The sequence below is a fragment of the Eufriesea mexicana genome, unplaced genomic scaffold (assembly GCF_001483705.2).
Source record: "Eufriesea mexicana isolate 0111107269 unplaced genomic scaffold, ASM148370v2 scaffold77, whole genome shotgun sequence".
Classification (NCBI taxonomy): Eukaryota; Metazoa; Arthropoda; class Insecta; order Hymenoptera; family Apidae; genus Eufriesea; species Eufriesea mexicana.
Window position 1 is genome coordinate 959,559 of NW_016908244.1, and position 16,052 is coordinate 975,610.

Below are 16,052 nucleotides of genomic sequence, written 5' to 3' on the forward strand. Positions count from 1 at the left end.
AAATTCCCGCGTACGCTAACCGACAAACGAGCTAGGAGAATTATCGGGAAATAGGTACAGTTGGGATCGAACGGCGAACGATGGAACGAGCGAGCGATCGCGTAGCCGAGGGAAAATTCTCTCCACGACTACGACTACGATTACGAAGAGGACGTGGACGAAGACGAGGACGAGAAGGACCTAGCCCGGGTTCGGTCGAAGGCGCCGGAAAAGAGCTTTCCCTGGCGTGGCGCTTTCTTCGGCTTGGCAATCCTTCACAGTTAACGCCCCTAATCGTATTCATTAAAGTGCTCTCAATGCTTTTACACGGCTCTCAAGCTCTGCCACCATCTTCTCGCTTCCACTCTTTAAACACCCACGCTCCCCGCCTTCGTTCCTCTTTTCCACCGTTCACCTCTTCCACCGGCTCTCTCTTCCTCTACCTTTCCGACGGTGCTTTCAACGCCCGAGATCTCGAGTAGATTCTCTCCCCCTGGTCTTAGCCTGCTCTCCGTCCTTCTCCTCCTCCCCGCCCCCCCCTCGCCCCCTCGCCCCCTCGCCCCCCTCCCCCCCCCCCTCTTTCCTCCCCCCTTCACGTCGCGAGAGCTTTTAAGTTGGCAACAATGCGCGGATTTATAAACCAGACCGAGGGCATTGTTATCGGCGAGTGATTGGAAGGCGGCGTTTCGACACTGGCCGAATACCAACCATTGGTTACCGTCCATTGTTGACCCCTTTATCTTGGAAATTCGTGCTCCGCCACCTTGCTTTTCCCCGTACGCCCGCCAGGGACTCGCTAAATCACTTGGTTTTATTGATGGACCGCGCCGTTGGAAAGGCGCGGCCAGCCTGGTATCACGACTTTTGATAAACGGCCCATTGTGGGCCGTCTTTTCTTCGTGGTTTCTTCCTGTCGCGAGGCCGTTTCCCGTTTCCCTCGACCTCCTGACGCGTCCGATTCCCGTTTACTCCCCTCTTTCGTCCGCCCCTTTCCTCCCTGCTTCGCGGTCTCCGACGAACCACGGAACCACGTTCGACCTTGCCAAATTCCCAAATTTTTCGCGTTCACGATCCACGATCGCTCTTCGTCGGCTACCCTCCTCCGCGCCGTTCGATCTCTATCGACTTCGATGGCGACTGCAACGGAGTCGGAATTCGGGAACCGGTGGCTACGAGGGTTGCTACCGGGATAACGCTAATGGTTCGCGTTCGAATTTCGATCGCGCGTGCACTCGAACGATGGGAGTGGAGCCGATGCGATGGCGCGTTGGCTCCGCCGTGCTGCACCTTTTTGTCCTGGAAATTAATGCCGAAGCGTGCGGACGCGCGCTGGATCCCTTCGAATTATACGCATCGGTGACAGTGCTCGCACAATAGGATACGATAGGATGAATCGAGTTTCTACCCTCGCTTTGCGAGTTGACTTTCCCATGATGCGGTCGTAATCAGATCATCTCTACCCTACCGTTCTCTCCCGCGTGTCGCCGCTCGCTCTTCCATCCGCGGCCGCGTACCCGTTTTTGTTTATTGCTCAAGTGTCCCCATTGTCCCGCCGATGCGCTTCTAGTTCCTGTCTTTCGTTTAAAAATTAATTAAATCGCCGGCCAACGAAGCGCGATCAAACGCCCGTTTATCCGTGTCCACTCGTAACGCAAACACGGCAACCGATCCCGATGATCCGCGCACGCGCGTCTTTCGAATCGGCCGATTTTCCATCGCGCACAGAGTTTCGCGAGGATAGGACTTTTTTCCCCCATTTATCCCTAGGAAGCTCCTCGGAGCCCGACGAGAAGGCAAGACAATGGCCGCGGAACGACGAGCGTGGCGAAAATCATTAAGCGATTAGCCGTCATGGGAACCCGTGCTGGACCGGCACGATGACGGACGAATTCGTGCGTCGGAAGGTTGTCGGGCCGGGGTGGAAGCTTAAAGCGCGTTAAAATAATATACGAGGTGGCGGATATTGCGAGGGGCACGAAAGCATATCGATTCTGGACGGAGAGTCGCACGTGTCTGGACGATTCGACACGTGCCGGCTCGCTCGGCTACAGGGAATCACGAGACGCGAGAAGGTATCGTTCACCGAGCGAGTATCCGGCACGCGTGTGCGTGCAGAATCGCGTGCACGCCGATTGATCTCGGACGATGGCGGCGCGGTCATCCCGCGATCCGTGCAGCCACCCTTCGCGCGGTGGCAGTTAAGAGCTATCTTCCGTTCATCTGATCCGTAATTATGCCGGTCGAGTAGCAGCTATTTGTACGGATAGGCCGGCATTAGTAGGAGCAGCACGTATGGGACACCCTTAGCCGGTCGATGTTATTTTTGTTGCGTCAACTCCGGTCAATTCCGGGGGTGCACGCGTTGCGATGCAAATCGGTGCTCGATGGCGCTTACCCTTCGATCTTTCTCGCGTTAATCGGCCAATGGAGAGAGCCCTTCTCCCGGTCGAGATATGGCAGCGTTTCGCGCCCGGACACGCGGAAGGGATCGATCGGAATCGGCGTGACAGGATCGACACGGTACAGTTTTTATCCGCGCTCGATCTCGTCCCGGTCGTCGGTACTCGCCTCGATCGGCGGTCTCTTCTCGTCCAATCGAGTCTCGAACGAGTCGGAAGAAACCCACTCGTCTTCCTTCCACTCTCGTCCTCGCTCGTTCTCTCCGCGAGGCGGAGTAGCGTAAATAAGCGAGCGAGTTTTTCTTTGCACAATATGTTGCGGGACCATTACTTAAGCGAGGGGGTGCGAGGGGTGGGTGGCAGCTTCTGCGCGGGGAGACTGGCTCTTACCTAAATAACCACTCAGTCACTCGCAGACTTAGCTGGGAAACGGCGGAGAGGCCGAGCGAGAGAGAAGGGTGGTTCGGTCCGAAGAGTTGCCGCGGGGGAGAGGTTCTGGGGGTTAAGGCCAACGGGGGGATGGCCCGATACTATTACGTGATGTAAGAGCAACCGAGCATCCAGAAACCACCCCGCCAGATTAACGAGGCCATTCTCCGATTGATTTCTCGAGAAACGCTTCGACCGTTAACTTCGATATCGTGCTTCGCTAGGTAAAGTAACTTTTCGTCCGATTCCCACTCGCCATCTTCTCCGCGTGCTCGCCGCCGCGCCGGCAAAGGGCTTACGACGCGTCGTTTCGCGCGTTCAAAGATTTACCTTCGATGGATTAACGCGCTTCGCGAGTCCGCTTCGATCTTCGAAGGCGATTAACCCACCACCGTTCTCCACCGAGAATTCCCCACGAGTCGCGAAACGCGCCGGAATGAACTCGGTTTTTAAAACATGCCCGACGAGGGGTCGATTATTACGCGAGCGTAATTTTCTTTTGTTCCCGCCATCGTGAAAAAAATTCGATTCGCTTTGATCTTGAACCGACTGGTCGCGCGATCACGTAACATCCCTTCGACGCGTCACGCTCCGAATTTAGCGCGTACGCAATCTCGCGAAGCGTCACCACGACCGACCGCGAAATTTCCCGTTTCACCGGGATCGTTTAAAAATTACTCCTAGTCTCGATACCGCGGTCGCGATGGCGTCAGTTGAGTTCCCGGGTTCCCGGGTTCCGTCGTTGTTCGGCTACCCTCGCTAGTTAGGCTCGTGTCCTTCGTAGAGAAATTTCGCAAATACGTTGTACGAGGATTGACCGTGTCCGAAGAATCGTCCGACGTTAAAGATACTCGGGAGGTTTGACCCTAACAGACGATCTGGATCGTCGTTTCGTATTTTCTCCCTCCGATTCCTTTTTCTTCTCTCGTTCTGGAAAAAAGAGAAATAAAGAAACGATTATTCAGATATTTCTCGATAACTGGAATAGCTATAGCAATGACAAAGAGGACGAGCAGAGATGGAGCATCTCTTGACGAATGGAGCGTCTGTCTTGCCTAGAAGGGGTATTAAGCCCTGTACGCGCGTGTAAAATCGCGACGAGGTCTAGAAAAACGAGCGACGGAACGGAGCCCGGTTCGAGACGCGTCCACGGGCGTCGCGACGCTTCGCTTTGATGTCGCGCGAAGAGGTGGCAAGTTTTCGTACAAACAAAGACCAACGCGGCGGCAAGTTGCCCGACAAGCTTTCATTACGACGCTTTGTCGCAGCTGTGCGCGTGCCCTTAGGAATCGCGGAGTTTAAGAAATTAGCATCCCGATCGCGAAGGGTGGCCTCGCCCTGGTACGCGAGACGCGTCAAAGTGACGTTCAGACGGCGTCGCGAGCAGGACTAGACGCTGCGAGGCAAAGCGAGGTAATGGCGTGTCGGAGTTAACCGGTTGATAACCATCGGTTATAATTAACTCAACCTAATTGGCGAACGAGCTAACCCTGCCAGCCGCGCCGAGTCGCAACCGTGCTGCGTTTCGCTTTATGGGTATCGAGCAGCGGCCGTGGAGCCCGGGAACCCCCGCGTTGCTCGTCGTTCGTCCTCCGTGGGACACCCACGACCGTTAAGATCCGCGATAAAAGATTCTCCTTCGATTATTATTCCTCGCATGACCGTTATCCCGATCGCGATGACCACAGTTACGCTGGTCCCGTACTCGTCTAGCTCGAATCGATGTTCGATCGACGCCCGATCGAGGCCCGTGCAAGCTCCGTTTCAGCTGTCCGCGGGAAATTTTCTTGCAGCGATCCGCGCGAGCCGGAGTTTCTCACAGGATCTGTAAACACGCCGTCGGCCGGAAGCGGCTTAAAAACGACAACCGGTACGATCGCTGTCATGGCAGCCGTCGCCGCTTCCTCGCTGCATCCTCCCGAAGGTTAATCCCTATTGTCGGTTGACATAAGCCTCTAATGGATGGAACCGATCCGCGGGGCGAACGGCGCAGGCTCTGCGACACGGACGCGCTACCGATTCGATTCGCTCTGTTTGTCGAACGAAACGTTTGCCAGGCGCGAACAAGGGTAGAACATTTGTTTCCCTTTTCTCTTTGTGCCCGTCCTTTTTTGTTTTCGCTCGCTCGCAACGAGATATCCGCGAACGTGTCAGGGTTTTGCGAACGACGAGGACGCGAAGAACCGGAATGGCAGGAATTCTCGTAGTACCGTGCAGCACCGTACGGGGTCTGCTACCCTTTGCGTTCGTTCCGACCAGCGGCCACGTCGAAGACGTACAACCGAAATCCGTCTTCCGACGAGCGAAGCTCGCCAGACAGCCGGGGAGAGGTTAAACAGGGTGTCCGTTTCGGGTGCTTTAACGAGGCGAAACGAGGCACGGAGAAACGCGGTAAAAGGGCCAATCCCAATCACTTTTCCCGACCAATTCTGTAATTTTCGCTAAGCAGAACGAATGCCTTCTCTCTTTTCTTTCCTCTCTCCGTGAGCGGCCGAGCCGGCACGGTAGATTGCAGGGAGGGCTGGAAGGAGGCCGGGACGAGGGGGTGGCTGGGGGGTGGAAAGGCCAGGCCGGGCCGCGCGCAATCATCGCCCAGTCTTTTAATTTCCTATACTGGCGGGAGAGAGCACGTGTAAGTGTGTACGCGTTGGCTTGCACGCGCGCGCGTCCACGTCCGTGGCCGCGACCGTGTGCGTGCGTTCGTGTGAAACGGATGTAGGGAAGATAGGGAAGGAGAGAATGGGAGAGAAAGTTTCGAGTAAAGGAAAAGGAGGAACGGTGTGGTGTGGAAGAAGGAAGGGGAAAGGAGGAAGGAGAATGCGAGTGAAAGGGGGAGAGAGAGAGAGAGAGAGAGAGAGAGAGAGAGAGCGCGAGGGAGAGAACGGTGGCTCGTGCGCGAGGGTCGGCACGGGGTGGTAATTGGCTGTCATGGCTTCCCAGTTCTACCAACCGCCCAACAACCCCGAGAGATTGGTATCGCTTATAATTAACTTCTCCGTGCCACGAAGCCACCGTTTCCATCGCGGCGTCCACGAAAAAGAGAGGTAGTTACAAAGGGGCGGGGGAGTGAGGGTTAAAAAGCAGCTGCGTGGGTGACGGGGGGAGAAGAGGAGGACGGGTGAAAGTTTCGGTTGCGTCTGAAGTCGAAAAGGTAGCGCAATGGCTCGGGTGAGCGCGTGCGACGAAAAAAGGAAAATTAGGGGAACAATCATCGGTTCTCGTCGTCACCGTGGTCGTGGTCGTGGTCGTGGTCGTGTCGTAGCGGTCGGGTAGCAGCGATGTCGAGTGGGGGGGGGGGGTTGACTCGTGGTCGGTCTCGCTTATTTCTTATTCGCGATATCAAGTTCTGTCGCGGTATGCTGGCGTCTAACGGGGAAGATCGAAATTCCGTGTGCCCGGGAGCGTCGAACGGTGGTCTCGTTATTTCGTAATTTTCCTTAGGTACCGTAATTGGAGCCTTTTGTACGCGCGTCGCTACTCTAACGAAGAAGATCATTAGCTTTGAGAAAATCTGGTAGTCCCGCAAGTTTCTCGGCGAACACCTTTGAAATGAACTCACCGACACCTTTAGGGGTGGCTGAACGAGTTGGAAAGAACCGCGGAAGCCGTGCGTCAGGGTTCGAGAAGGATTTTACGGGACATAGGATAGCGGTTTGCTTCTCGCATGGCAGAAGAAGAGGCGACAGCAACGAGAAGAAAAGCTCTTTCACCGTGAAAGACACGCGCGCGAAGCTTCGAGAAAGCTGGATAGGAAGAGGGAGATGGAGAGGAACGACGACGTGGCGAGGAGAAAGCGCAGAAGCGAGGCGAGGGAACCGTACGAGAGACACGCACAGAGGGCGAGAAGGGAGGAAATGGGAGGGATAGAAATGCTCCGAAGTCTAAGTAAGTAACATCCATTTCTATCCTCTACCATCTAGTCGCTCCTTTTACTTTGGTTTACCTTATACTTTACGCGCTACTTCTGCGACTTTTTATTTGCAATTCCACTTTCTTCCACGACTGCCGTCTTCTCGCAGTGGTTCTCAGCAACGCCTCGCTAGACTACATATTTCATGCTCCGTTCGCGCAATACCGTTTCTTCGTTACCGAGCTTTTTCGCTTAAAAGGATGTCCCGTGGACATCCCGCCGAGACGGGGAACGCTCTTCTCGACGAGATCTCAACGGTCGCCAACACGACGACGTATTTCGATTCGACGCGAAACGGGGAGAGAGGGGTTCCCGATACGATTTCGAGAGATACTACCTATCTCGTAGCTGGTACTCGCCGTGCGAATTCTCGGGATAGAATAAAACGTTAGTCGGCGCGCAACCGGCCGTTTGTACGTATTCAATGTCGCGTGGGATCCGTGGAATGTCGGTACACGGTCCTTCCGTAACTAGTTTCCGAGCAGGTCACCCCAATTAACGTTTTCACGTGCAGCGCGCCGCTCGTCCCCCTCGCTTTTCGTCCTCCGCTTCTCTCTTCTCTCTTTCCGCCAGACCTTGCCCGCCATCGGCACACGTACCCTCAGCAGCCGGCCTTCTCTCTGTACCAGCGAGCACGCTGGCACGCTGGCACGCTGGCACGCCACGCCAAGTCTCGCAGAAACTTATAATTGCGAAAGGAGTCGGCAATTATAATTGCCTCCGGCCAACAGAGACGGATGTAATTATCCAGACACTCGCAAGCGGCGCGGCTCGACGCGGCGCGATTGGGCGCAAACAGTGCCGCGGTTGTACGCGCTTTCAACCGCGACTTTTGTTCCCTCTTCGAGAAGCCCGTCGCGCACGAGCGCGCGCCGAAAGAAAGACGAAACGAGAGAAATCGGGATTCGACCGATGTCCAAGACTCTGTCCAAGCTCTGGTTCGAGAATATTCGCGTGATAACTGATAAAAAGGAGAACGGAAGGTCGAAGTAAGGCGATCGGGCGCGAGCGAGGCCGTAAATTTCTTTCGATTAACACCGCCACCTCGTAAGCGTGACGCGCAAAAAGTTTTCGCGTTAAAGGCGCGAAGAATGGCGGGCTGTCTTCTTCGTTCTTCGCTTTACGAGATGGAGCAAGGGACGACAGGAGGCGAGAGTGACTGGCGCGCGAGTAGTCGGCCGAGAGGTAAGGAGCGAGAGAAACCGAGCAAGGAGGGAACCAAGACTCCGGTCAATTAAGCGCAGGAAATTAGAGTTTTAATTACGCAGTCATTCAGAAAATTACATCGGGGGCCGTGAAGAAGGCATCCGCAATCAGCAACGAGCGACGAGGGCACGGCGTGCCCTTTCCTTCCGACAGAGCGTCCGACGAATTTTAAAAAAGTAAACACGGATCGATGCGCGCTCGCTCGTTGCATTATCGCTCGACGATCGTCGTTCGATCGGGACTCCTCCTCTCTCGACACCGGCACCGTGAACGATGAAACTAGTTTGGCGCCTTTTCGAATGAATAAATTACACCGTGTGCGCAAACCGAGTCATTTTCCTTAACTGCTGCATTTAAATTCCAACAAATGCGCAATTCAGCCTTTAATTGCTTTACGGGCATACCCGATGTCCGTAACTGCTCTCCCGCGAACCAGTAACTCTTCGCCGTTTCTACGGAGACCTTTATGTGTCTCTGCCTTTTTCCTCTTTTTCCCTCTCTTTCTTCTCTTTTCCCATTTCTCTTCCTCTTCTTCCCCCGCCTCTTCGCTCTCTCCTCTCCGTTTAAAATTCGCCGCTGCGATTGCTCCACCCTGACGTCCCCGGTATTCGACCATCGTCGTGCGTGCCAATTCGGGACTGACCGATAAACGACGTTACCATCGCATACCGTTTCGACGTGCGAAACGCGATCCACGGTTTTAACGGCGTCTCCCGCGAGCGCTGCCGCTTCTCTCCGCTCCGCTCCGCGTCGGGTCGCCCGGCGTCGTGCGGTGCCGCGGCGCGGCCCACCGACTCGATTCGATTATCAAATCGAGTTTCGCGGAGTCGACGCGGTATCGCGAGTACCCGCGTTTACCTGATGCGAACTATGGCGAAAAGTGGGTCGACGGGGCAAGTGGCGAAACGGAAATAGCGGAAAAGAAACAGCAGGGATGCGATGGCCGGGGTATGTGGGTCACGGGGAAGGTCAGAGGGGTTGCGCGTTAAATTTAATTACACGTGTCCGTGACGGCTGTTTGAACGGTCGTCGGGGCTGCGGATCGGCCAAAAGCATGTCCAAATCGCTTCGATTTGGAAGTCGATAATGGTATATCCGCGGAAACGCGGCCGATATTCGCTTTAAATTGGTATCAATGGTACTCTTTAGGACGACTCTGTGACACGTCCGCGTTCAACCTGTCCGCCGGAATCGCTTGATAGTCGGATCGCAGCCCCGACCATCCCCTGCAGGCTTCTCCTCGTCGGAAGATCGCGAGAGTGGTCCGGGCGGGGGTAGTGAAAGAAAGGGAGCCGGGAGCGAGTAGGAGAGAGCTCTGGATGAAGCTCGATTCCGACAGTCAGGTATTATTAGCGATGTATGTTAAATGGAAAAGGAGATTGGTCGTTCGCAGGCCCCCGGAACGGAATTATTATCGTTGCCCGTTTCGGTGCTGCCATCGAGTTCCTTATTATCCATCTGGCGACGTCTGCCTCGAAACGATCTAAGAATCCTCGATCAGCGTCCTCGCGCCAGTCATCCACGCTCTCCGATTCCGGCTTGCGTTCTTCCAAATTCCGACGGAGGTATTTATTCGACCGTGTCGAGAGGGGAGGATGTAGGTTTATCGATTAAGGTCGAGAAAATTCGGGAATACTCGAACGAGAAACGCGGTGGAATACGACGGAACGGGCGTCGTAGATACCAATCGCGTTCGAGTCTCGACGATGTACATACTCGAGGACGTTTGCTCTTTGCGGAGAGACAGAGACTACGAGCGTGGATTACCCGGGATAAATAAAGAGGGGTGGAATCGGGGGGTGCGGAGAACGCGGGACAGGGGAAGAGAGAGAGGGCGAAGAAGGTAAGCGGAGTTTAAGCAAGGTGGGTCAGGCTAGGGAAGAAGGAAAAAAATTGTTGGGTGGTTGGCAAGTAACGGAGAGTGTTAATTTTCGGAATGAAAACGAGACATCCATCTTTCGCGAAATACTTGGCACTCGACGCTTCAACTGTCGGCCCATTCTCTCGCTCAACGCATTAGAGTAATGAATTAATTTCCATCCGAGTCTCTCTCCCCCTGTCCCGCCGTGCCCCCTTCTACATCTAGCAGGCCGGTCTTTTACCACTCGTTTAGCCCGCAACGACTCCACTTTCTCATCCCGTCTCGCTCTTCCTCGCTTTGCATTCTGGATTTAAAGTCTATCTTCTTAATTATAACGGAGTGACAATGCACTCCCTCTCTCCCTGTCGTTTCCTTTCTCAACACTTCCATTTCCCTGGAAATTCCGATGCCGGTTTGCATTAAGCGGAGAAGAAAGATCAACCCTGCCCTCGCCGAATGCCTCACGAAAATGGCGGCCGCTATCTCGAGGATGGTGAAAAAATCGTTGCAAGAACCGTCCCATTTCTCAAATTCGCGTCTTTTTTCGAGGATCGTCCGATTGTCGTTCCCGTGGTCGAGAGTGACGCGTGTCGAGGCGAACGTCGGTCGATCGGCCACAGAGTCGGAGAAATCCGTATTACGACGCAATCTAGCAACCCTCTTCTTTCGCGTGACTTTACCCTCTCGCGGCACGCCGCATCGCTGGATGGTTGCATGTGTGCGTCGGAGCTTCGACGATCCCTCGCTACCTCGACTACGCTCCGTTCCCTCGCCACCTCCTGCCGGCTCCTTGTTCTTTGGCGATGTTCGCGAGGTGCACGGCGCGCTCGTTAACGTATTCATGGGTTTATGGGACAATTAACCCTTTGAGGGACAGTATAATTACAGAAGCGATTAAACATCTTAACGTATAAACACGCCGGGGCCCGGCGACGTATATGTATACGAAACTCGATGTGGCAGCCAGCCGGGTAGGTAGGCAGACCGTTACCAATTAACATACTAATGACACGAGGTGCTTTTCGAGAGTCACTGTAACCGGCTGGCCTGCAAAGCTTCCTCCGCGTGTATACACACCACGGCACACGTACAACACCAGGGACGAAGGGTTGGCCGAGGGAATATACACGCGTATCCGGGGGCCGCAGCAGCAGCTTTGGCTTACAATTATTTGCGATTAGGGATCACGCGATCGAGACGTTTCCTCGCGATGTTCGTTAAAATAATTGAACCTCTTCCCCGCGTCTTTGTCGTCGTCGTCGTCGTCGTCGTAGTAGTCGTAGTCGTCGTCGTCGATGTCTCGACGCGCCGATAACGAACACCCGAAATACCCACCCCTTCTTCCCCATTCCTCTTTCTCTGCACCCTTTCTCTTTCTCTTTCGATTTCACGTCTCCACGGCTAATGGGATCGGTTAACGGGATAGAACGAAAACGCGTTAACGTCTCCGGCAAACGAATAGGATCACGAGAAGCAGTGGCAGGAGAAGTTTGTTTTTGCGCGGCTCGTTCAGCCAACAGAGATTTTAATAGTTTTTTAAAGACGAGAAAAGGAACTCGTTTCCTTGATTGGATCGAAGCGTATCTCGCGCGAGCTTCCGTAACGACTTTCCTAATTACGCTATCCATTAATTTTAATTGACCCGGTTTTTCTTTCGGATACGTTGATACCGTCCGCGGAATTCGATTAAAAAATCCGCTCGAATAATCCCTCGTACGTCTCGCTCGTTCGCCCACTTGTCCCCCTCGCGCCGCGATATTCCGCTCAGCGGTGGAGGATCGAGAGAAAATTTCGATCGTGGCCGCGACGCGCGAGAGCCTGACCGCGTTTAAACTCCTAATGCGATGCACGCTGGTCAACGACAATATCGGTCTGGGTATTCCGTCATTTTGTTTGCCACCGAGCGAATTTGATTATCGCGTAATCTCAGCCGGGGCTGAAACGTTCGGCCTGTAAAATCACGGAAAATCTAGCCGGACAATACCGCTTACCGGTGTCATTGCGAAACCTTTATCGGGTTCTGCGACACGGGGCACGCGCGCGCGCGCGCGCCGCGGGTTCGGTCGCGTCGGCCGCGTGTTCGCTCGGCTGTCGAAATGCTTTTGATTTAATTAGCTAATTATAATGTTCATTTAATTAATATAATTGGACCGGTTAGCGGGCTGGGGTGCAGCTTGTACGCCTGTGACGCTGCCTGTGACTATTTTACCGCGTTGCATTTAATAACGCCCATTAACGAACATTTACATTAGCAGTAATTATCGCAGTCCCGGCGCAACGACCGGCCGATTGGGATATTTTCGCTCGTCACGCGGTAATCGCAACGTCGTCTAATTCGTCGTTACTATTGAAACGAGCGCCTCGCGACCGGAGCGCCCTCTCCCCTGCGCCCCCGCGATCCGACGAAATTTAACTACGAACGGGCAGAGAGCGTGTGGGGGCGGCGAGGTGAACGAGGAAAGAAAAGAATGCCTATATGCAAGAAAGTTAGCTCACCACGATGTGGTCGAAAATGTCAATAAGATTGAATTTTCCTTCCAGATTCTACAGCATTGCAATGCCTATAGCACGCCAACAGAATCTTTAGAATACGATATAAAAAGCGACGGATTCTTTATTTATTCCTTATCGGTCCGTAACGTCGTTAAGCACGGTTAACTTTCTTAATTCTATATTCCTCGACTGTCCCTGGTAGAAGTCCGGCGTGAAAACGAGATCGTTAGTTCCCGTCGCGTCTGTGTTTACCCTTCTCGCGGATCGTACGAGCGCATCGTCGTAGAAACGGGGATATCGCGGAGACGAGGTCGGATAATCGGGAATCTCCGATTGACAACAAAGAGACGAGGACCCCGGTGTGTATATGGTAGGTGGTAGAAAGCGCGTGTAGACGCGTGTACACGGAGCGCGGTCGGTGCGGGAGAAGGTTGACGCGACACGCGCCGAGCAGGCAACCGCGCATGCGCACGGCCACGCGTGACGTGCCAAATGACGTCGCAGTATGGAGCGACGAGTGGCGGCCGGAGGACGAGAAGCAAGGAGACGCGGCCGGACGAGTGTGCCGAGCAAAGTCTAGCCGAGAGTGCGCCGAGTGGTTGGCGGTCTCGCGTCGCCTCGCGTCGCGTCGCCGTTTCTCTTCATTCCGAAGTGAGCTGCCGTTGCGGACTAACCGGCAGCCTCTGCGCTTACCGCTAACGCCGCCGCTGCTGCTGCCGCCGCCGCTGCTGTTGCTGCTGCTGCTGCTGCTGCTGTTGTTGCCGCCGCTGCTGCTGCCGTTGCCGCTGTTACCGCTGCCCGCTCCTACTACTGCTCCTATCGTCGAATCTCCGGCGGCGGCGCACACCGGCAATAACGCGTCGTGCTATTACCGATACGTCACCGCGTGCACGACACCGCGTACCCGCTAATGAATTGAATTACTTTCGTGCCGCGGCTATCCACCGCACGAGACTCCGCGGCACGCGTACAGTTCGATCGATCGATATCGCGCGACAAGTGACTCTGACGATAAGTGTGTTGGTTACCGAGTACTCGCGTCTTTCGTTCCTCCACTTTCCTCCCTCGCTCTTTTCCAGCTTCCTTTTGTCCCCCGTACGTCCTCGTGTACCTTTTTCTTCCCGAAATTCGTCCTTCTCGCTCGTACTCGCGCGGACTCGTCGTCGCGTTCGTCGCGTGTGTTTCATCGGTGTGACTAGTACGCTCGTTGCATCGAGGATCGAGGGAAACTACCGTGCCCACCACCTGCGCTACTCCCGAGTTTAAGGATTTCCAGCGATCCTGCGTTTCATCCACCGGTGAGTACCGTACGCGTACATACACGCGCGTAGTACCTTGCACCGCGATCTTCCCGTGAATGAACTCGCGGACTCGGCACACGCGCGCTCTAAACCTGCCACCTACGCGAACGGGTAAACGATTCGAATCGATTTACAACGCGACGAAACGGCCGATTGATAGATCTTATTACGGTGCGCGCGGGGCCAGAACGTCGGCATCGACGCGGACGCCCGAGTGTCGATACTCGCTGCCTCGCGATGTTCACGGCGTGCTCGTTCATGCCGGTTCCGATGCGGGACGTTTTAATTAACGTTAGGAGGAGCGACTTTTTCATCGCGACAGCGCGCTTTCGTCGTATCAACCGAGCCGGTTATTTTCTACTCGTCGCGTTTATCCGGTCGAGAGTCGAGGCATTTCGCGCGAATCGTTTCGCGCCTGCTTTTCCATCTTTTTCCCTCTTTCCTCCCTCGCCCCACCGTCGCATACACCGTCGCGTACCGCGTCTCCGAGTTATCCGCGAATTATTCCCAACCTCGCGACCCACCCTCCTGCGAGTCACGAGGTCCCGTTCATTCCGATTCACGTGCACGTTCCGCGAGCCTGTACCTGTATTGCTCGAGGAGTCCTTTTTGCGTGGATTTTCGCGTCATTTTTGCGTGGTTTTTGCGTGCCACGGATGGGATCGGTGCAGCCGCGTAGCGTGACTCGAGGCGGAATGGAGCGGATCTGCTCGCTTTCGGGTCGTCGTTCCGCGAAATAAATCCGAGGCGCGGTTATGAGCGCCGGGTTAGCCGATATAACGTGGTCCTTTTGAATCCGGCCGCGGTATAAATCGAGCATTATCGGACAATCCGTAGCATCGAACGGCCGAATGAAATGCCCGCCGTGGCGTGCATTTACGTTTCAATGGCCGAATGAAATTTCCGCGCGGCGTCTGCCAGGCAAGAAGGCGTTGTTTGCGAGACAGAGGGAGTCAGGGAACAGGGGCGGATGCGTGAGGGAGAGAGGAAGAACGGCCCTCGCAACGCTCGCCACCAACCCCCGCCGCGCTCGCCGAGGCATTAATTGGGTGGAGCTTTAATTGCCTTAGCGCGACCGACCGCCGTTCCCGCCGAACTTGGCCCGAGAAGGGTGGCTGGAAGGTCGCGTTAACGTTTCCCGACCCGAGACCAATTTCTTCCGCGATTACGATCGCTCGATTAACCGATGGAAATTCCGCGAGCTTTTCCTCCTGCTCGCGCGTAAATCGCGTTCAGCGCGGCACAGGAATCGAACAGCGATCTCGTTGCCTCGCGAAGCGTTTGCTCGACACCGCGTGAAAGGCCGTAATGGCGAGTGTGGTCGAGCTCTCTAGTCTTTGGAGTATACACCTCTCCAATTCCCCTCTCTCTCTCTCTCTCTCTCTCTTTCTCTCTCTGCATAGCTTTGCCGTATCTGATACTCTCTCCGCGATTCCCTCCAGCCGTGACTCTCTGGAAACGCGGAGGCGACTAACCCCTAAATGAAATCCTGGAATTAAAGCCGTATATTAACCTCGCGGCGTCTCCTAAATTAAAAAACAACATTTTTACGATGTCGTGGAGGCGTGGTAGGTGGATGCGAAGGGTCGGGGATATCGAGGAACGGTTCGCGGGTTCGCGAGAACTCTCTTCCATCGTAACCTCCCGATAGCATCGCGACCTAACGTTGCGCCCCTTGTTCCACATAGGTCGCTTATCCACCCCGTCGACAAGGTCGCCGAACTCCGACCGATGTTCTATTGTCCGTAAATTGCGTTTTTAAATTCGTCGCTGGCTGTGCGGCACGTGGTGTGTCGGCGCGAGCTTCCGTAACCTGCCGCGCGCGCGGACCGACCGGGGTCAGGCTTTGGAAACGCCGAACGTAAACTCGCGACGCGTAATCTCGCGTCTGCTTCACTCTCTCTCTCTTTCTCTTTCTCTCTCTCTCTCGCTCGCGCGCGCGCGCGTTCTTTTTCGGTAGCGAGAGAATCAAAGAGAGAACGACGAGGTCTCTGGATGGAAGAGCAGAGGACAGGGAGAAGTATGGAATTAAAAAATAGGGAAGAAGACGTGGGAGAGAGGAAGGTGGAATAACGGAAAGGGTTGTCGGTGGGAAAAGGAAGCGAAGGTTAGAAGAGAGCGAGGAGATAAGGAGGTAGGTGGTGGATGGCAGGGAAGGCGTAAAGCGTCGAGATTACCATGGAAATCCAGATCAGTCGCTTTGCATACTTTGGAAATACGTCCACGGAATCGGGTAAGGGTGTATAATGGAAGTTGAAATTGGTTGAGCCTGTCCCGTCTGGGCAAGCTATACCCGTATACGAGGTATCGAGGGAAACGCATTCCTTGCCGAAATTGCTTCGCACTCGATTCAACGGAAAACACACGCGTGGCTTCGAGTTCGGGGTTACGTTTTCGCGCGTCAAAAAATATATACGCGACCGGACGAACACACAGCGTCGGCCGGTGTGTACGTACGCGCGCATCCACCGCTC

General features: G+C 54.8%; 1 protein-coding gene across 2 annotated transcripts in view; it reads left to right on the top strand.

Moving 5' to 3' along the window:
* The first annotated feature begins 6,628 nt into the window (after window positions 1-6,628).
* Window positions 6,629-16,052, top strand: part of LOC108554813 (LIM domain only protein 3) — a 66,285-nt gene continuing 56,861 nt past the window's right edge. Inside the window, exon 1 of one of the 2 annotated variants that reach the window (XM_017910208.1) lies at window positions 6,629-6,692. The gene's annotated coding sequence lies outside the window, so the exon portion shown is untranslated. Of the gene's footprint in view, window positions 6,693-13,026; window positions 13,576-16,052 lie in introns of those variants that run through there. The other variant, XM_017910207.1, reaches the window with a different exon arrangement.